This window comes from Oryctolagus cuniculus, chromosome 4 (assembly GCF_964237555.1).
Source record: "Oryctolagus cuniculus chromosome 4, mOryCun1.1, whole genome shotgun sequence".
In the NCBI taxonomy this organism is placed as follows: domain Eukaryota; kingdom Metazoa; phylum Chordata; class Mammalia; order Lagomorpha; family Leporidae; genus Oryctolagus; species Oryctolagus cuniculus.
The window spans coordinates 119,590,933-119,613,429 of record NC_091435.1 but is presented as its reverse complement, the minus strand read 5'-3'; the positions used below and the strand labels follow the sequence as shown (position 1 = coordinate 119,613,429).

General features: G+C 40.1%; 1 long non-coding RNA gene across 1 annotated transcript; it reads right to left on the bottom strand.

Annotated features, from left to right (window-relative positions):
* Positions 1-584: 584 nt before the first annotated feature.
* LOC138849348 (uncharacterized) lies at positions 585-22,113 on the bottom strand. Its single transcript, XR_011388081.1, has 2 exons — positions 21,155-22,113; positions 585-4,384 (listed from the first exon to the last, which is right to left on the bottom strand). It is a non-coding gene; the product is annotated as an uncharacterized lncRNA (long non-coding RNA).
* Positions 22,114-22,497: the final 384 nt, after the last annotated feature.

Sequence of the window (22,497 nt, the reverse complement as noted above, 5' to 3'; positions counted from 1 at the left end):
GTTTCCTGGACATGAGTTTACCCTGAATCATTAAAATTTTTGCATTTTCAAAGAGTAAATACCCCCTTTTTAGGATTTTTGAAGGTACTAACATGTGTATAAGATACTAAATGGTTGGAATCACATTTTAGAATTCCCAAGTAAAAAAGTCAAATGCGGGCTGGTGCTGTGCCGGCAGCATTTCATGTAGGCATGCCAGTTTGCATTCCTGGCTGCTCCACCTCCAATCCAGCTCCCTGCTAATATACTTGGGGAAAGCAGTGGAGGGCAACTCAAGTCCTTGGGTCCCTACACCCAAATGAGGGACCTGGGAAAAATTCCTAGCTCCTGGCTTAGGCCTGGCCTGGCTTGATCTGGCTTGGCCCTGGCCCGGCCCCAGCTGTTGAGGCCATTTTGGGGAGTAACCAGCAGATGGAACGTTTCTCTCTCTCTCTTTTGCTCTCTCTCTCTCTCCTTCCATCATTTTCTCTCTCCCCAACCCTGCCTTTCAAATAAAGTCATAAAATCATAAATTTTAACATACTGAATATTTTCAAAATGCCGACATGAATACCAGTGAGTATTCAATTTATTTTTTTTAGATATTTATTTGTCTAAAAGGCAGAGTGACATTGAAAGAGAACATGCTCAGCCGGCGCCGCGGCTCACTAGGCTAATCCTCCACCTTGCGGTGCCGGCACACCGGGTTCTAGTCCCAAGCCGGGGCACCAGATTCTGTCCTGGTTGCCCCTGTTCCAGGCCAGCTCTCTGCTGTGGCCAGGGAAGGCAGTGGAAGATGGCCCAAGTGCTTGGACCGTGCACCCCATGGGAGACCAGGAGAAGCACCTGGCTCCTGCCATCGGATCAGCGCGGTGCGCCAGCCGCAGCGCGCCAGCCGCAGCGGCCACTGGAGGGTGAACCAACGGCAAAAGGAAGACCTTTCTCTCTCTCTCTCACTGTCCACTCTGCCTGTCAAAAAAAAAAAAGAAAGAGAACATGCTCGTCCATTCACTGGTTCACTCACCAAATGGCCTCAACAGCTGGGGCTGGGCCAAACTGAAGTCAGGATCCAGAAACTCTATCCAGGTTGCAGAACTACACTCATTTAATATTTAATTTAATGTTCTTGTACTTAGAGAGTTTTCCAATCCATATAATGCTCATGTTGCTTATATAATTTTTCAAAACCTTATAGAAATGATATATCAGACATCCTTAATCCAAGAGAATGATATAAGCTTAAAATCTTAATGTCTTTAGTATACGTAAGGACAAATAATGACTGTTTGGTGTAATGATGCAAAAGTATAAATATATAAATCCAGCTACATGGAGAGAAGCTAGAACCATGAAACATTAAGCAAGAATTCTCCTGATTTTGGCTCCAAGACTACAACCAGTATATATACATTTGTCAACTTCATTATCCTCTTATCCCAGGCATGTATTTAGAAAATGCAATCATAAATATACCAATAGAGAGGACCTTTGCTTCTATTCTGGAACGTAGTGTTCAGCCTGGTTAATTTACCACTGTGTTGATGTTGCAACATTAACATCTATAACATTGACTTTCCATTTGCCCTTCAATTATTAAAGCAAGCGATTTTGATGTAGCGCACCTACAGAACTCTAATAAGTCACAGAGTTGAAATCTACAAGAATTCCCCAACATTCCCATGGGCAACCAGAAAAAAAGAAAAAAAATTTCAAGGGGGAAGGCATTTAACATAGTGGTTAAGAAGCCCACATTCCATATCAGAGTAACTGGGTTTGATACCTGGCTCCAGTTCTTGACTCCAGCTTCCCACTAATGAGGACCCTGGAAGGCAGCAGTGATGAGTCAAATGATTGAGTTCCTTCCACCCAGGAGAGACACCTGGATTGAGGTCCCTATGTGTCAGAGACCCTAACTGAATTCCTGGCTTCCAGCTTCAGCCAGTCTAATCCAAGCTATTATGGGCATTTGGGGAATGAAGCAGCCAGTGGAAGAGCTCATGCTTATGAACACACACTCCCTCTCTACAAACCCCTCCTTTCCCCACAGTTAAAAGTGAAGAAATGCTAGTGAGTTCAGAATTATTCTGACAACCTTGGAAAATAGTTATCAGTTAATTCCAAAGGATTCCAAAGTAAATTCTGTCCAAATGCTTATTCCTATAAGTAAAATATATGAGATATTTAAAGAAAAGGAAGAAAGCATCTTTGTATTTACAACAGATTGATCTACCTTATGAACAGATTGCATTGGTAAGTCACTATTTTTGCTCTAAGTAAGTATGATTGTATTTGAGACAAAGAGAATACTCTCATCACCTGGTTTACTCCCCAGGTTCTTGAAATGAGCAGGGCAATGAGTCAGGAGCTGGGAACACAATCCAAATCCCCATGTGGATGGCAGGAACCCAATTATTTCAGCCATCATAACTGCCTCACAGAATCCACATTGGCAGGAAGCCTGAATAAGGAGCCAGAGCTAGGAATTGAACCCAGGTACTCCAGTATGGTATACAGGTGTCACTTCATTTGCCTTTAGTCTTTCCTTTATTAATTGTTCTTCCAGAGGATCCAACACGTGCCAGGGAGTGACTGTGTAAGACTATGTCTAGGAGTGAGCACTCAGGTACTATTTGTTGCTGCCTTATTGGGGTTTATAGCTTTGTGTGGGGCTTCACAGATATTATATGGCTCAGTACTGGCAGAATGAAGTAAAATTCAATATCCTTTGTGATTTCCTCTGATCACATGTCAGAATTTGAATAATTTTTATCTAAACATAATAGAGGATGGTAAGCAATTGGAGATATCTGGCCTACACCCAAGCAAACTTCAACAGTTACTCCTATTTTCTTAAGAATGGAGTAAGAAGGTAAGACCTCAAAGCCTATGGGGAACAAGAAAGGTGGGCAGGACAAACCCAGTGGAAGGACAGTGCAACCTATGTGTGACAGAAGCCTGATAATCCAAATTTCTGATATCCTACTTTTATATTTGTCTAGGTGCCCAAAAGAGTATTTCCCCTCTTAGTTCCTTGACTATGCCTTCTACCTTTGCCTATGCATGAACACATTTTAAATTATGGATTGTCTGACTAAAATATAAATATCTCGAGACAATGCATGATATCTCATTTAATTTCTGAATTGCCTCACAACAAAAGGTGATGCAAGAACGTATGACTGACATGGTCACCAGAAGCTTCCACACAAGGAGGCAGCTGTCAGGGTTCAGCAGGAGTCTGCTCAAAGCCAGGCTGTCTATTCCTCCATTAAAGGAAACCAAGGAGGAAAGAGAATGTCCATGACCTATTTTTATTTTTGTTCCCATGAGACTATAGAGTGTAACAACTCCATGCCCCAAACCTAAAGTATTTATCATCAGTATTCTTGAGTCTATGAATTAGCAAATCTACTACATGAGAAATTAGCATATTTTAGAGGCAAAATTATTTCTTGCCTTCAAATATGAACACTAAATACTAGATATTTGTACCTGTAGTTACTTTATACATTTATACATTTGCCTGCCTGCTCACCTTCCTTAAAAATCTCTTCCTGTTTGTGCCAATGGCTTCTTTATCCAAGTAATATTAGCTGTTGCCAAATTACATTAGAATCCTGCTAATTAGAATAATTCTTTCCTATGCATAATAGTATATGGTAAGAGATTAAGAATATATCATTGTGACCAGGATTAAGACTTTTGTTGTTTTGTTTTTAATCATGAGAATTTATCAAAGGGAATTCAAGTTAAGTCAAGCAAATTTCTGATTTGGTAAGGTTAAAATGACAGGTGGAACCTAGTTATTAAAGAAGGAAAGAAGAAAGATGTCGGGAGAGAAAGAAAAGGGAAAGAAAAACCAAAACTACCCTTTTTTGTGGATTATCCTGCTGAATTTTAAAAGTTACTCTACAAGCTTTTTTTTATACATATTTCAACCTCAGGAAAAATTTTTCCAACACCATTTTCTTGCTACTTTAAAAATCACAGGGAGTTGTTATTAAAAAGGTACCAGAATCCATAACTTATTAGAAATGGTTCTTTTAGGAATCTTCACTTTGTATTAAATAATCAAGGCATGGATCAAAATGACTGCTCAAATCAATTGGGCTTTCTGGTAAGTTAGTCCTTAAAATCTATGTATGATAAATATAAAAAAAAAAAACCTGGCATTCATTATCTTGGTTTTCTTCAGAGGTTTTTATACCCACCATTCTATAATTGTCTCTAAGAGACATTTAAGACAAAATCACAATGTTAGGTGTACAGCATTACCTGTAGATGAGCTGAGTATGTGGCAATGTGTGGTCACTTAAGATGCATGGTGTGCCATTTGGGTCCTCTTGATGTGTGCTGAGGTAGAGTTAGCCTTGTAGAGACTGATGTGTTCATGCAACCAGTGATTCTGTGTTATTGTATACAAAATGAACAACTAAAAATTCATCCTTGATGACACAATTTAAGCAAAAATAAACACTTTAAAGTTACACTTTACACATGGGGCTTCTGCTGTTTTCTATTGGTTCAAACACAGGTACATAATTTCCCTACGCTTGTGAGTTGGGTAAGTGTTGAGTTTATATGTAGAAACCAGAAAACAATTCATTCATGGGTGGAGGACAAGACCAAAACATAACAAAAGAGATAGAAGATATTGAGACTTTGAGTGCTTTTAATTGGAACACGAATAAGCCTGGCTCTGGTTCAAAACAAGGACTTTTACAAATGTGTGCAATAAACATGTTTATTGTTAACACAACTCTTACCCAGCTTTCTAGTAACACTGACAAATTTTACATAGTGTAATTAGGTTAATAAAAGATTTGCAATGTATACATGTAGATTCCAGCAACATGACACTGTGGGAAAAGTGTTCAGAACAAAATACCATCTGCTAAGATTTTCTCAAAGTGCAGTAAAAAACAGTGGGCAATTTGGAGACATTTAGATATTCTGAAAATTAAATGCCTAAATGTGAGCAGGGCCCAGGATCTTGATGATTAAAAAAACAATAATAAAGTCAATCCACCAGATCGCTGAATTTGGAATTGGGCATAACAAACCCAAAAAATAAGATCTGACAGCCAGAGTAAACTGCATCCAACAAATTTTGGTCTTCTACTTCTTTGTCTAGGTAGAAAATTCTCAATATAGAAATGTGGAGGGGGCCTTGCTGTGGCTTAGTGGGTAAAGATGCCACCTGCAATGCCAGCATCCCACATGGCCCAAGTAGTTGGGCTCCTTTACCCATGTGGGAGACCTGGAAAAAGCTCCTGGCTTTGATCTCGCCCAGCACCAGCCATTTTGACTGGAAGATGGAAGATATCTCTGTCTCTCCCTCTCTCTCTGTAACTTTGCCTTTCAAATAAATTAAATTTTAAAAATGTTTTTAAAAAATGTGGAGATAACTAAAAATTTCAGGATGGGTGTTTGTCAAGTAGGTTAGAATACCGATATGGAGATGTTTTTAAAAAAATTATTTATTTATTTGAAAGGTAGAATTACAGAGAGAAAGAGGGGTGAGAATCTTTGATCTGCTGGTTCACTCCCCAAATAGCTGCAATAGCCAGGGATAGGCCAGGTCTAAGCCAGGAGCCTGAGACTCTGGGTCTTCTAACTTGGGCCATCTTTCATTCGTCAGGAGTGTTAGCAGGGAGCTGGATTAGAAGTGAAGCAGCAAGAACTCAAACTGGTGCTCATATGGGATGCTGGTGTTGTAGGCAGCAGCTTAACCCACTGTGCAACAATGCTGGCCTCAAGAATATAGACTTTTCCAACCCCTGACGCAGACCTAAAGACATGGGAATCAAGTGACATACATGTTGCCTTCACTTCCAGGGTTGGGGTACAGGCTGAGTATCCCTTACCAAAATTCAAGGAACCAGAAGTGTTTCAGATTTCAGAGTTTTAGCATTCTGTAATATCTGCAAAGCCTCTACCAGCTAAGCTTTTCTAATCCAAAGTTTTTTGAGTTTGGGGCATTTCAGATTTCAGATTAAGGATAATTAACCTACATTTATATTTACTCCATCTCTCCTCCTCTCCTCCTCTCTCCTTTTTTATATTAAAAAATACTGTAGTGATAATTTATCAGTTTTTGAAGTAACAGCAGATCCAGTAACTTAAGCTGAAAGAGGACTTCAGTGTAAGCAGTTTAGTGGTGCCTCATAGAATCCCTGTGAAATAAGTGTTTCAATGGGGCCTCAGGATCAGTTCACATCAAAGACTTAAAAACTATCAAGGAATCCAAAAGCCTTCCTCTCCCAGCTGTGACGGGTTGTCTGAGATTGTGCAAAGCCAAAAACTGTAAATGATCATAACACTAGACAGAGTGTAGCAGGCAAGTGTTTTCAGTCTTGGGACAATAGGCAGTAGAAAACAGCCATCCTGGCCAGAAGTCACAAGTTGTCCATAATCACCTCAGCCCCTATGCAGGGATGATTTTCCGACTGTGGCATAGAAAGCCACAGTACAGTACACAAGTAGAATTGGACCGAACCGAGTTTATGGAAGTCAGAGTTGGGAAAAAGGGAAGTGGCTAGAATCTTTTCAGCTGTAAGAGGGTGGAAGGGGGAGATTCATAAATCCATATATAGGTCCCTCATGAATCCTTAGCTTAGGGCTTTACTGCATGTGTTCAAGTTGAAACTACCCAATGCTTAACAGTGGTTGCTATGGGATTGAGAGCAGAATTGAGATACTTGAGTTTGTGCATTGCCAGGAAACATCAAGTTCTGGCCCAAGGAGAGTAAAGTGACATTATTATCACATGTCTTAATAACTAGACATCCAGCTGAACACTTGAAAAGACTGTATCTAGGAATAAGGGCCACTCTCTGGATTAAGGCCTACTTCTGAACTAGCCTAAACTGTAGTGCTGACAAGATCTGCAAAGCACGGAACTGGGAGTTAAGGTCCAGCAATTTAGAGGGGTTTGGGACACACCTTACATAGGCTTTCACAGACTGGCTCCAAAAACAATCACCTGTTCTCCCCCCAACTTTGTGCCCCTCAAGACACCATGAAATCAAGATGATCAACTGATAACTGAACAGCTACCTAGAACAAAAATCAATATTCTTCAGAGGAAGATAATAGAATTCAGAATATTTACTTGTTTGTAACACTTCCTTCCCATTATCTGGGACATTAGATAATCAAGAAATTACCAGACACACACAGAAATAAGAAAATGTGACCAAGCATGAGAAAACAGCAGTCAATACCAACCAGCATTGAAAGGCCTACATATTGAACTTTGCAGCATCTACAATAAATACATTCAAAAAGTTAAAGGTAACTGTGGACTTAATGGGAAACTACATAAGAAAACTCTCTGGCCAAGAAATGGAAAATTAGAATGAAAATATGGGAATATAAAAGTAGATAACATACATAAAAAATTCACTGGATGGGTTTTTATAGAACTTGGAAGTAGCAACAGAAGGAGTCAGTGAACTGGATCAACACATATTACCCAATCTGAAGGAAAGACTGAAGAAAAATTAACAAACTGTCAGGGACATGCAGTGCACTATAAAATATGCATTCAAATGCCAGATAAGAGTAAGAATGGGCCAGAAAAATTTTTAAAGAAAACAATGGTCATACATTACTCAAATTTTATGAACAATATCAACAAATAAAACCGGGAAGATCAGCAAACCATAAAGAAACTAAATAAGAAGAAAGCATATCCAGTAAGGAACTTTCTAGCCCAACATGTCAATAGTACCAAGGTTGAGAAGACTTACCCTAAGTGGATCAATTTTTAAAAATTTTTAAAAAGAGATACAGCACAGACAAGAGAGCAAATTAAATGGAATGCAAATTTATAATCAACCCAAAAGATAGGATGGAGCCATTAATGTGCAAAATTGAAAGTAACCAAAGGACAAATGTAACTCCAGCCTAACAACAACTACATTAGATATAAATGTCCTAAAGATTCTGCAATATCTTTTTTAAAAAATGTCATTGAGACAACTAGATATTTGTAAAAAAAATGAATTTAAAACCATTTTTCAACCTTAATAAAGCTTAAAATTTGAGATGGAGATACATCTGAATTTGAAACCTGAAGCCATAAAGCTTTTAGGAGAAAATATCTGAGACTTTGGGAAAGGTAAAGATTGGACACAAAAAGCATGAGCCATAAAAGCCATATAAAGGATTTTAGGAATGCACGATGGTACAAACAGCTTTAAGAACTATTTGAGCTATATGGCAACAAACTGGAAAGTCTAGAAGAAATAGATTTCTGGACACAGTCTACCTAAATTGAGTCATGAAGGCACAGAAAAACTAAATAGACCAATAACACAAGATGGAGATTGAATCAGTAATAAAAACCCTCCCAACAAAGAAAAGCCCAGGACTGGATAGTTTAACTGCTGAATTCAATCAAACCTTTAAAGAAGAACTAATTCTTCTCAAACTATTCAAAACAATTGAAAGGGTGGGAGTCCTCCCAAACTCTTCTATATGGCATCACCTTACTTTCCAAACCAGAAAAAGAGAACAACAAAGAAAATGAACTTCAGACCAATATCCCTGATGAACCTTGATGCAAAAATCCTCAACAAAATACCAGCTAATTGAATACAACAATGGTGGACGATCATTCACCCAAACCAAGTGGGATTTATCGTAGGGATACAAAGATGGTTTGACATATGCAAATCAACAAATGTGATACATCACAATAACAAATTAAAGAATAAAAACCATACAATTATCTCAACAGATGCAAAGAAAGCATTTGATAAAACACAATATCATTTCATAAAAAAACTTTAAGAAAACTGGATATAGAAGGAACATCCCTTAACACAATCAAGGCAATCTGTGACAAACCCACAGTCAGCATCTTGAGATGGAAAAGCTGGATGTATTTCCATTAAGATCCAGAATCAGACAAGGATGCCCACTTTCACCACTGCTATTCAATACAGTCCTGGAAGTTTCAGCCAGAGCCAGTAGGCTAGAAAAAGAAATCAAAGGGATACAAACTGGAAAGGAGGACATCAAATTATTCATATTTGTAGATGACATGATCCTACATGAAGAAAACCAAAAGACTCCACTAAGAGACTCATAAGAGAGTTTAGTAAACTTGCAGGGTATAAAATCAACACACAAAAATCAATAGCTTTTGTATACACAAATAATCTTGTGGCCAAGAAAGAACTTGTAAAATCAGTACCATTCATTGCAGCTACAAAAAATTTAAATATCTTGGAATAAATTTAAGCAAGGATGTGAAAGATCTTGACGGTGAAAATTATAAAATATTAAAGGAAGAAATAGAACACACAAAAAAATGGAAAAATCTTACATGGTCATGGATTGAAGAATTAATATAATCAAAAATGCCCATACTAACCAAAGCAATTTAGATTTCAATACAATCCCAATCAAAATACCAAGGACATTCTTCTCAGATCTAGAAAAACTGATGCTAAAATCCATATGGAAACACAAGAGATCCTGAATAGCTAAAACAATCTTAAACAACAAAAACAAACCTGGAGGCATCACAATACCAGATTTCAAGTCATACCACAAGGCAGTTATAAACAATACAGCCTTGTACTGGCACAAAAACAAACACGTAGATCAACAGAACAACAGAATAGAAACCCCAGAAATCAATTCACACATCTACAACCAATTCATCTTTGACAAACGAACTAAAATCAATCCCTGCTAGAAGGCAGTTTCTTCAGCAAGTGGTGCTGAGAAAAGTGGATCTACACATGCAGAAGTATGAAAAGACTCTTACCTGACACGTTAGTCAAAAATCAACTCAAAATAATCAAGTATCTAAATCTACAACCTGATACAATAAAATTTACTAAAAGAGAACATTGGGGACACTCTGTAAGACAATGGCATAGGCAAAGACTTCTTGGAAAAGACCCTAGAAACACAGGCAACCAAAGCAAAAATAGACAAATGGGATTACATCAAGCTAAGAAGCTTTTTCACTGCAAAAGAAACAACCAAAGAGGCAACCAACAGAATAGAAGAAAATATTTGCAAACTATGCAACTGATAAAGGATTAATATCCAGAATGTATAAACAACTCAAGAAAATTGACAACAGTGAAACTAATAATCCAGTTAAGAAATGTACAAGGGGGGCCAGTACTGTGGCACAGCTGGTAAAGCTGCCACTTGTGGTACTGGCATCCCATATGGGTACCAGTTTGAGTCCAGCTGCTCTACTTCCAGTCCAGCTCCCTGCTGATGTGCCTGGGAAAGCAGCAGAGACTGGTGCAAATCCTTGGGCCCTTGCACCCATTAAGAGACCCAGATGAAGCTACTGACTTCTGGCTTTGAACCAGCCTAGCTCTCCCCTTGAAGCCATTTGGGATGGGATATCTCTGTGTTTTTCCTTCTTTCTCTGTTACTCTTTCAAATAAACTGTCTTAAAAAAAAATCTAAGACCGGCACCACAGCTCACTAGGCTAATCTTCCACCTGCGGCACTGGCACCCTAGGTTCTAGTCCCAGTTGGGGCGCTGGATTCTGTCCCGGTTGTTCCTCTTCCAGTCCAGCTCTCTGCTGTGGCCCGGGAAGACAGTAGAGGATGGCCCAAGTACTTGGGCCCTGCACCCGCATGGGAGACCAGGAGGAAGCACCTGGCTTTTGGCTTCGGATTGGCGCGGCGCAGTGGCCGCAGTGTACCGGCCGTAGCGACCATTTGGGGGGTGAACCAACTGAAGGAAGACCTTTCTCTCTGTCTCTCTCTCTCTCTCTCTCTCACAGTTTAACTCTGCCTGTCAAAAAAAAAAAAATCTGAAATCCATAAATGCTGGTGAGGATGTAGGGGAAAAAGTACCATAATACACTTTTGGTGGGAAAGTAAACTAGCACAACCATTATAGAAGACAGTTTGAAGATTCCTCAGAAATTTTGATCCCAAAATAGATCTACCATAAGACCCAGCCATCCCACTTGTAGGAATTTACCTGAAATTAACATATCAGAGTTATCTGTACTCCCATGTTTATTTTAGCTAAAGTCACAATAGCTAAGATATGGAATCAACCCAGATACTCAGCAACTGATGACTGGATAAAGAAAATGTGGCGTATATACAATATGGAATACTACTCAGCCATAAGAAGAATGAAATCTTGTCTTCTGCAACAAAATGGATGCAACTGAAAACCGTTATGCTTAGTGAAATAAGTCAGTCTCAAAAAGACAAATATCATGTTTAATATGATATGTGGCAGTTAATATAGAATACAAAAAAAAGTATAAGAATGAAACAGACATCTTGTGAAGTGATTGTCGTTTTTAGCCCCTGTTTATACTCCAGTGGGACTGTGGTCTCCCTAATTTTTACTTGTTGAATATTATGGTTAGTGGTGAGTTAAACCTGTGATTTTAGGGTGGATTTAAAATATGGCTTTGCAAAAAATAATAAAAAGAAGGGAGGGAACAAGGGGGATTGGAGGAAGGTAGGGTAAGGGAGGGATGCATGGTTATCTTCTTAGAACTGTACCTATGAAATACATGAAATCTGTTCCCTTTATATTAATAAAAAATTGTTTGAAGTTTGTAATAAAGGTAACCATCCATCTACCTAGGGCCCAGAAATTCCATTCCTCTGTATTTACACAAGAGAAATGAAAACATAAACCCACAAAACAACTTGAGCAATGATCTCCATAGCAGTCTGATTCATAATAGTCTTAAACTAGAAACAGCTCAAATGTATGAATTGCTGTTGACTCATACATTACAATAGTACTCAGCAATAAAAAGACTAAACATATAAAACATGGACTAGTCTCAAATATGTTAAGTAAAAGAAGCAAGATCTAAAATAAATTGCATGAATCCATTTACATGAAATCCCAAACAAGCAAAACACAATCCACAGTGACAGAGAAAAGAAAATGGTTGCTCTGGGATGAGGCAAGATGGCGGAATAGGAAGGGAGCACACTGATAGTCCGGGGAGAGAAAGTTTAATAAAAGTGGAGATACTGCAGGTTCAAGGAAGAGTAGGGGAGGAAACAGCAGAAGAAACTCTTCCGGAACGTGTGATTCACAGTGGACCTGCGTGGAGAGCGTGGGAGCCCACAGTTCGGGACACCAGCGGCAGACTCAACACACCAGTGCTGGAACGCGAGGTGAGCCGAACCTCAATAGCCCGAGACACTGGCAGGCAAGCGGAGAGAGGAGACTAGAGGGAACGACCCCCGGAGGGGGGAAAGTTCACCAGGCTAACTGGAAGAGAGAGAGAGAGGAAAAAAAAAAAAAAGGGTGACTGGTACAGACACGGGTTTCTCTCTCTCTGCTCACCTCTCAAGGGCGAGCAAGACAAAGAGCAGGCGCCATCTTGGACATACGTCATAAGCAGAGCGACCTCAGGTCTGCACCGGCCCTGAGCCTAGCAGAAAAACCTGACTCTGGGCGGGGCGAATTAACAGGAGATTAGGACCTAGTAAATTTGTGGTGCTACTGAACTGAGACTGTGAAAAAAGAGACGGTGGGGGAGAGAACTCACGGAATTCACGTGAGCACTCTCCAGAGACGCTACAATTCCGTAACTCTGGCAACCCAGTGGGAGACTGAAGGAGAATTTGAGCCCACTCTAAGGACCGAACAGATTCCCTGTGTGGTCCTTGGGAAAGAGCTTCAGATCTCTGGCTCCTGTGGGTATATCATTTGCCTGCTAACTACCTCCAATTTCCTTCAGCTGCGCAGAATTACTTCCCTTTTGAATCAAAAAAAAAGAGAGAGAGAGAGATTTACCACGCCTAACCTGGAAGTGTCACCTTTGGCACACCAAACAGAGCTCTCAGGCCACACCCATCTCAAGCCCTAAGGCTCCATCAAAAACAGATAGTCCACTTAATCTAGCGTCATAGTATAACAAGAAAAAGCACCACACTGAAGAAACCAAATATCTCCAATATGCCAAATAACAAACGAAAAAACCGAGGTAAAACAAGGAAGTCACCATGACGCCCTCAAATGAAAAAGACACCCCAATTCAAGATTTTGAAGATGATGACATAGAAGAAATGCAAGAAGCAGATCTCAAAAAATTGATAAGAGCATTAAGAAGTTCTCAAAAACAAATTCTTGAACTACAGAAATCCTTAATGGACAAGATAGAAAATCTCTCTCGTGAAAATGAAATATTAAGGAGGAATCAAAATGAAATGAAACAACTAGTACAACAGGAAACTGTGATAGTACTGAAGTGAAGAATTCAATAGATCAAATGACAAACACATTAGAGAGCCTTACAAACAGAATGGGTGAAGCAGAAGAGAGAATATCGGACTTAGAAGACAGAGAACAGGAAAGGATACAGTCAGACCAAAGAAAATAAGAGGAAATTAGAAATCTAAAACATATTGTCAGGAATCTTCAGGATACTATTAAAAAACCCAACATTCGGGTTCTAGGAGTTCCTGAAGGCATGGAGAGGGAGAAAGGATTAGAAGGCCTTTTTAGTGAGATATTAGCAGAAATTTCCCAGGTTTGGAGAAGGACAGAGAAATCCTAGTACAGGAAGCTCATAGAACCCCAACACGACCAAAAGAGATCCTCACCACGACACGTTGTAATTAAACTCTCCACAGTGAAACATAAAGAAAAGATCTTAAAATGTGCAAGAGAGAAACGTCAGGTTACTCTCAGAGGATCTCCAATCAGACTCACAACTGACTTCTCATCAGAAACCCTACAAGCTAGGAGGGAATGGCGAGATATAGCCCAGGTACTAAGAGAGAACAACTGCCAGCCCAGAATATTATATCCTGCAAAGCTCTCATTTGTGAATGAAGGTGAAATAAAGACTTTTCATAGCAAACAGAAATTGAAAGAATTTGTTGCCATTCGTCCAGCCCTGCAAAAGATGCTTAAAGATGTGTTACACACAGAAACACAGAAACACGGTCATCAGTATGAAAGAAGGTAAAGGAAGGAAACCTCACAGCAAAAGATCACAGGGAATTCAAAGCATATATTAGAACTTATCTTTGGCAAATGGCAGGGCAAAGTTACCACTTATCATTAGTCACATTGAACGTGAATGGCCTGAACTGTCCAGTTAAAAGACAGATTGGCTGATTGGGTTAAGGAACAAAACCCATCTATTTGCTGCTTACAAGAAACACATCTTTCCAACAAAGATCCATACAGACCGAAAGTGAAAGGCTGGAAAAAGATATACCATGCCAACAGAAATGAAAAAAGAGTGGGCGTAGCCATCTTAATATCGGACAACATAAACTTTACCACAAAAACTGTTAAGAGAGACAAAGAGGAGCACTATATAATGATTAAGGGATCAATACAACAAGAAGATATAACAATTATCAATGTATATGCACCTAACTACAGGGCACCAGTTTATCTAAAAGATTTATTAACGGACTTAAAGGGAGACTTAGACCCCAATACAATAGTACTGGGGGACTTCAATACTCCACTCTCAGAAATAGACAGATCAATAGGACAGAAGATCAACAAGGATACAGTAGATTTAAACGACACTATAGCCCAAATGGATCTAACAGATATATACAGAACTTTCAATCCCACAGCTAAAGATTTTACATTCTTCTCAGCAGTACATGGAACTTTCTCTAGGATTGACCACATACTAGGCCATAAAGCAAGTCTCAGCAAATTCAAAAGAATTAGAATCATACCATGCAGCTTCTCAGACCATAAAGGAATGAAGTTGGAAATTAGCAACTCAGGAATCCCTAGAGCATACGCAAACACATGGAGATTGAACAACATGCTCCTGAATGAACAATGGGTCATAGAAGAAATCAAAAGAGAAATCAAAAACTTTCTGGAAGTAAATGAGGATAACAGCACAACATACCAAAACTTATGGAATGCAGCAAAAGCAGGAAAGTTTATATCAATAGGTGCCTACATCAAGAAAGTGGAAAGGCACCAAATAGAGGAGCTTTCAATTCACCTCAAGGATCTAGAAAACCTACAGCAAACCAGACCCGAATCTAGTAGGAGAAGAGAAATAATTAAAATCAGAGAAGAAATCAACAGGATTGAATCAAGAAAAACATTACAAAAGATCAGCCAAACGAGGAGCTGGTTTTTTGAAAAAATAAACAAAATTGACACCCCATTGGCCCAACTAACTAAAAAAAGAAGAGAAAAGACCCAAATCAATAAAATCAGAGATGAAAAAGGAAATGTAACAACAGACACCACAGAAATAAAAAGAATCATCAGAAATTACTACAAGGACTTGTACGCCAGCAAACAGGGAAACCTATCAGAAATGGATAGATTCCTGGACACATGCAACCTACCTAAATTGAACCAGGAAGACATCGAAAACCTCAACAGACCCATAACTGAGACAGAAATTGAAACAGTAATAAAGGCCCTCTCAACAAAGAAAAGCCCAGGACCAGATGGATTCACTGCTGAATTCTACCAGACATTTCAAGAAGAACTAACTCCAATTCTTCTCAAACTATTCAGAACAATCGAAGAAGAGGGAATCCTCCCAAATTCTTTCCATGAAGCCAGCATCACCTTAATTCCTAAGCCGGAAAAAGATGCAGCACTGAAAGAGAATTACAGACCAATATCCCTGATGAACATATATGCAAAAATCCTCAATAAAATTCTCGCTAATAGAATGCAACAACACATCAGAAAGATCATCCACCCAGACCAAGTGGGATTTATCCCTGGTATGCAGGGATGGTTCAATGTGTGCAAAACAATCAACGTGATACACCACATTAACAGACTGCAGAAGAAAAACCATATGATTATCTCAATAGATGCAGAGAAAGCATTTGATAAAATACAACACCCATTCATGATGAAAACTCTAAGCAAACTGGGTTTGGAAGGAACATTCCTCAATACAATCAAAGCAATCTATGAAAAACCCACAGCCAACATCCTATTGAATGGGGAAAAGTTGGAAGCATTTCCACTGAGATCTGGTACCAGACAGGGATGCCCACTCTCACCACTGCTATTCAATATAGTTCTGGAGGTTCTAGCCAGAGCTATTAGGCAAGAAAAAGAAATTAAAGGGATACAAATTGGGAAGGAAGAACTCAAACTATCCCTCTTTGCAGATGACATGATTCTTTATTTAGGGGACCCAAAGAACTCTACTAAGAGACTATTGGAACTCATAGAAGATTTTGGCAAAGTAGCAGGGTATAAAATCAATGCACAAAAATCAACAGCCTTTGTATACACAGGCAATGCCATGGCTGAGGAAGAACTTCTAAGATCAATCCCATTCACAATAGCTACAAAAACAATCAAATACCTTGGAATAAACTTAACCAAGGACGTTCAAGATCTCTATGATGAAAATTACAAAACCTTAAAGAAAGAAATAGAAGAGGATACCAAGAAATGGAAAAATCTTCCATGCTCATGGATTGGAAGAATCAATATCATCAAAATGTCCATTCTCCCAAAAGCAATTTATAGATTCAATGCAATACCAATCAAGATACCGAAGACCTTCTTCTCAGATCTGGAAAAAATGGTGCTGAAATTTATATGGAGGCACAAGAGACCTCGAATAGCTAAAGCAATCTTGTACAACAAAAACAAAGCCGGAGGCATCACAATACCACATTTCAGGACATACTACAGGGCAGTTGTAATCAAAACAGCATGGTACAGGTACAGAAACAGATGGATAGACAAATGGAACAGAATAGAAACACCAGAAATCAACCCAAACATCTACAGTCAACTCATATTTGATCAAGGATCTAAAACTAATTCCTGGAGAAAGGACAGTCTATTCAATAAATGGTGCTGGGAAAATTGGATTTCCACGTGCAGAAGCATGAAGCAAGACCCCTACCTTACACCTTACACAAAAATCCACTCAACATGGATTAAAGACCTAAATCTACGACCTGACACCATCAAGTTACTAGAGAACATTGGAGAAACCCTTCAAGATATTGGCACAGGCAAAGACTTTCTGGAAAAGACCCGGGAGGCACAGGCAGTCAAAGCCAAAATCAACTATTGGGATTGCATCAAATTGAGAAGTTTCTGTACTGCAAAAGAAACAGTCAGGAGAGTGAAGAGACAACCGACAGAATGGGAAAAAATATTTGCAAACTATGCAACAGATAAAGGGTTAATAACCAGAATCTACAAAGAGATCAAGAAACTCCACAAAAACAAAACAAACAACCCACTTAAGAGATGGGCCAAGGACCTCAATAGACATTTTTCAAAAGAGGAAATCCAAATGGCCAACACACACATGAAAAAATGTTCAAGGTCATTAGCAATCAGGGAAATGCAAATCAAAACCACAATGAGGTTTCACCTCACCCCTGTTAGAATGGCTCACATGCAGAAATCTACCAACAACAGATGCTGGCGAGGATGTGGGGAAAAAGGGACACTAACCCACTGTTGGTGGGAATGCAAACTGGTCAAGCCACTATGGAAGTCAGTCTGGAGATTCCTCAGAAACCTGAAGATAACCCTACCGTTCGACCCAGCCATCCCACTCCTTGGAATTTACCCAAAGGAATTTAAATTGGCAAACAAAAAAGCGGTCTGCACCCTAATGTTTATTGCAGCTCAATTCACAATAGCTAAGACCTGGAACCAACCTAAATGCCCATCAACGGTAGACTGGATAAAGAAATTATGGGATATGTACTCTTTAGAATACTATACCGCAGTAAGAAACAACGAAATCCAGTCATTTGCAACAAAATGGAGGAATCTGGAACACATCATGCTGAGTGAAATAAGCCAGTCCCAAAGGGACAAATACCATATGTTCTCCCTGATCGGTGACAACTGACTGAACACCAAAAAGGAAACCTGTTGAAGTGAAATGGACACTATGGGAAATGGTGACTTGACCAGCATAGCCCTGACTGTTAATGAACAACTTAATACATTATCCCTCTTAGTAGTTTTTTTGTCTGTTCTACTTAATATGACTGGTTTAATTCTGTAATTAATACACAGTTATTCTTAAGTGTTGAAAATTAACTGAAATGTGATCCCTGTTGAACATGGTGGTGGGAATGGGAGAGGGAAGAGATGTATAATTTGGGACATGCTCAGGCTGACTTGCCCCAAGTGGTGGAGTTAGAAACATACCAGGGGATTCCAATTCAATCCCATCAAGGTGGCATGTACCAATGCCATCTCACTATTCCAAGTGATCAATTTCAGTTCACAATTGATCATAATGAAAGGACTAAGAGTCAAAGGGAGCACATAAACAAGTCTAGTACCTGCTAACACTAACCGATAGAATAAATAAAGGGGAGAGTGATCCAACATGGGAAGTGAGATACTCAGCAGACTCATAGAATGGCAGATGTCCTAAATAGCACTCTGGCCTCAGAATCAGCCCTAAAGGCATTCAGATCTGGCTGAAAAGCCCATGAGAGTATTTCAGGCATGGAAAGCCAAGACACTCTGGCAAAAGATCTCTGTGAGTGAGATCCCAGTGGAAAGAACAGGTCTTCAAAGAAGGAGGTACCTTTCTCTGAAGGGAGGAGAGAACCTCCACTTTGACTATGACCTTGTCTAAACAAGATAAGAGTCGGAGAACTCAAGGGGCTTCCATAGCCTTGGAAACTCATGACTGGTGCATAGGGAGATTACTGATGCCATAGACAGGAGTGTCAATTGGTAAAGTCAACAACAGGAGTCACTGTGCACTTACTCCTCATGTAGCATCTCTGTCCTTAATGTGCTGGCATTGAGATTTAATGCTATAACGAGTACTCAAACAATATATTTCACTTTGTGTTTCTATGGGGGTACAAACTGTTGAAATCTTTACTTAATGCATACTAAACTGATCTTCTGTAAAAAAAAAAAAAAAAGAAATTATCAATTCCCAGGTTGACTCTCACTGGGATTAAACATGACAATAGGTCTGATCTGATTTCATCATCATTTAAAAAAAATCATCTATTATTTTTCACTTTATGTTTCTGTGTGGGAGCAAACTGTTGAAATCCTTACTTAATGTATACTAAGCTGATCTTCTGTATATTAAGATAATCGAAAATGAATCTTGATGTGAATGGAAGGGGAGAGGGAGTGGGAAAGGGGAAGGTTGCGGGTAGGAGGGTCGGTATGGGGGGGAAGCCATTGTAATCCATAAGTCGTACTTTGCAAATTTATATTCATTAAATAAAAGTTAAAAAAAAAAAAAGAAAATGGTTGCTCTTGGTGGAGTGAAGTTTTGCTAGGGATTGACTGGAAAGCAACACTCAGAATCTTTCTGGGATATGGAAACGGTCCCCATTTTGTTTTAGGCGGTGTTAGTTATACAGTATAAAACTGTCACTGAGTATTTAAGTTCTGTGCATTTTATTATATTAATTATACCTGCATTTTAAAAATATTCTTCCAGTAAGCGATCTTAGGTGATCTGTGAAATGGTTTGCTATTAATTTGACCCGGAAAATCCCATAAAGTTATGTAAATCAAGAGGTTCGGATCTTTATGTTTACTGAAGAACGCCTAGAAATTTTCCAGGCCACCAAGGGTTTGCATATCTAAAAACCCACAAGTATCTAATGTCCCATTAGAGAAGCAAAATGTGCCATTCTATCACTACAATGGCAGAATTGGCAGGTGTGCCCAGGCCAAACAGTGGGGCCAGAAACAGGGTGGGTGGCCCAAAAAGAGCGCTGAATTTTTATTGCTCATGCTTAAAAATGCACAGAGTGATGCTGAACTTAAGGGTTTGGATGTAGCTTCTTTGGTCGTTAGACACATGCAGGCAGACAAAGCACTCAGGATTTACCACCGTCTCTACAGAGCTCATGGTCAGATTAACACCTGCATGTGCTCCCCTGCCATACTGCTTCTCACTTAATTCCTAAACCAGAAGAGAAGGTGGCACAGAAGAAAAGAGTATCCCAGAAGAAACTGCAGACACAAAAACTCATGATTTGGGCATAAATTCAGCATAACATAAATGCAAAGTAAAAGAATACTGGTTGTCTTTATCAGCTAACATTTATGTTCTCAAAGACACATCAAATGAGTTTCCTTAGGATCAAAATTCAAATCAGACTTTTGTATACCTTGTGCCATTCATTTTGATTCATTTTGCTGCTTTGAAAAAAAAATTTATAATAGCACCAAAAGCGTAAAGCACTTAGGGAAAAAAATCTAAAGAAAAATCTGAAAGACAGCTACATTGAAAACTTCAGAACATTGAAGAAATTAAAGATCTGAAAAATAGAGAAACCGCATTTATAAATCAGAAGACTTACTGTTGTTAAAATATCCTTTCCCCCTAGTTTGGACTTTTAATGCAATCTCAACCAAAAACCCGAGAAATTCTTTCATTGAAATTGACAACGGACTGCTAATTCTACATGGACCTATAACAACCAAAGCAACTTTGTTAAATAGCATTGGAGAACCTACATAACTTGATTTCAAGATTGACTACACAGCCAAAGTAATCAAGACAACATGACTCTGATGCAGACAGACTTAACGAGCCAGGAGCAGAATTAGAAAGGCCAGGGACAACAAGAATCACACATGCCTAGCCAAGTCTCTGTTGACGTTGAGGTATAGTTTCACTTCTCCGCTTAGATGGCACCACCTGCCTCCAGCCTGTCTTCCCGGCTCTGCTGGCCTTTCCAGTCCCTGGCCCGGGGTGAGGGCAGCGCAGTGCCGGCCGCGCTGCTCCCGTTAGGAACAAATGATTTCACGGCGTTTCTCAGTTACTGAGCACCTACTGCCGGCTGGCTCCACCTTTTCAACAAAGCCTCACAAAAGCACTGGAAGGCAGGCGCCCCTACCTCCTCGCCACTTGTAAGGAAAATGAGGCTCAGAGAGAAGAGTAATCCAGCTAGCAAGCAGCAGAGCTGGGATTTCCATTCAGGTCTGTAAGACTCAAAGTTCACGCTGATGTCAATGAGTATATATTACTGAATGTATTAATTTCCAGTCCAGGTCCTTGCCTCCCACAGAGATACATCGAAACGCTAGATGGAATCTAGTATTGTGTGTAAGTAGGACCAGAATTGTTTAACAGTGAGGGAATAAACACACATTCACATGCGAGTGTGGGCCGCAGCCCCACAGTGAGAAATACCCAACACCAACGAGCCAGAGTCGCCCGTAAGAGAAAGAAAAACGGAAACCCAGTACCTCTAGACGAGAGAACACATCCGTCTGAGAGCGAGAGAGCCCCTCTAGAGTCCCGACCCGTCCCAGGCGGAAAGAAAACGGTCACCCACCCTCCATCTCCTTTAAAAGGAAAGAGGCGGTGCCTCAATCGGAAGTACAACTGGGCTGGGGTCTGAGCATGCGCCCAGGTCCCGGATGGGAAGGGTGCACCTGGGAAGGCTGCAGAGCGAACTGACAGTTAAAGAGAGAGGGTTACATTGCCTTCCTACAAGAAGAACGACAGCTCACCTAAATTCTAACTGCCTAGTTACACCCTATCAATGCTAGTGTTTCTCTCAGAAGCGGACTTTCCGAGTCTAAACACTGTTAAATCTCTAGTTCCTTAGCTTCTGCACCAGAGGAGTCTCCACGTTCTATACCATCCTTTAGGACTGAGGATTCACTGTTGACTGAAGCAGCCTCATCGGCCACGGACTTTCTCTGATCCTTTGCTAGAATCTCCCTGCCTCTCCCTACACAGCTGTAGGTTGTCTTGCAGGGTCGAGGAAGGATTTGAAGTGCCTGAGAAATAACGGGCAGGATGCAGACTGGTGTGCAAAGCCTGGGGCAGAGGTTGGGGAGTTCGTGGTTTTGTTTGCTGTTTGGAACTGTGGTCACCTGGAGATTCCGGGATCCTTACAAAGGCTTTGCAATTCTCGATGTAGAGACAACCCTTTCTTTTATACTTCTGGCCATGCATGGCCTGTCTGATTATGCAGCCAGTCTGGGATGAGCAGCTATAGTTCTCTCTGTCTCTTGCAATCCTAAGTGTCTCTTCTCTGAATGGAGAATCAATGTGTTGAGTCCTAGGCCTACTAGCCTGGCCTTGCGTCAGCCATAGTGAAGGAGAACTGGCCTTGGTTAGGGGCCTATTTGAACATGGGCATTTCTCTGCTTTGTATGCACCCAGTGACCTTTCATAAAGACTCCAGCTCTGAAGCTCCACCCACCCCCATCCCCCGGGAATTCAGAATCAGCCTCCACTGAGAGTCCACCAAGTCTTACGTAAACTCTAGATAATGGTGTGTCAGTCTAGCTTCATTGAGTCTAATAACTGTAGCATTCTGGTACAGGATGTTGATAGTGGAGGAGGTTGTACCTTCTACTCAAAAAAATAAAGTCTATGGAGCAGGTGTTGTGTAGCAGTTGAAACTCCTTCTCGGAATGCCTACATCCCATAGCAGAATGCCAATTCAAGTCCCAGCTCTTCTGTTTCCCATCCAGCTTTCTGCTAGTGCATTCTGGGAGGCAGCAGATGATGGCTCAAGTACTTGGGTCCCTGCCACCCACATGGGAGACCCAGATGGAGGTATGGAGTTCCAGAC